Source organism: Penaeus monodon, chromosome 33, assembly GCF_015228065.2.
Source record: "Penaeus monodon isolate SGIC_2016 chromosome 33, NSTDA_Pmon_1, whole genome shotgun sequence".
NCBI lineage: Eukaryota > Metazoa > Arthropoda > Malacostraca > Decapoda > Penaeidae > Penaeus > Penaeus monodon.
The window spans coordinates 3,068,973-3,069,266 of record NC_051418.1 but is presented as its reverse complement, the minus strand read 5'-3'; positions in this window follow the sequence as shown (position 1 = coordinate 3,069,266).

Genomic DNA, 294 nt, shown 5'->3' with positions numbered 1-294 from the left:
CTCCGTTCTTTCTCTCTGCTGCTATACCCTTGAGTGATACTCTCTCTGATCCTATTCTTGCTCTCGCCATGCAATGTCACCTCTCTTTCATTTTGAGTGATTGTTCCCTTCCTGCCCTCTCCAAATTGATATCAAAACTCTCTTTCTCATTCGCTATCTGCATATGCCATTGGAGTAAATGTTCTGGGATTCAGATAGTGAATTCCTCAAGGAGCTGATATCAAGGAGAGATTTGCATATAAAGTTTTCAAGAAGCGATCCCGAGGGAGAGAGATTTGGCGCGCTTCTGCTGCT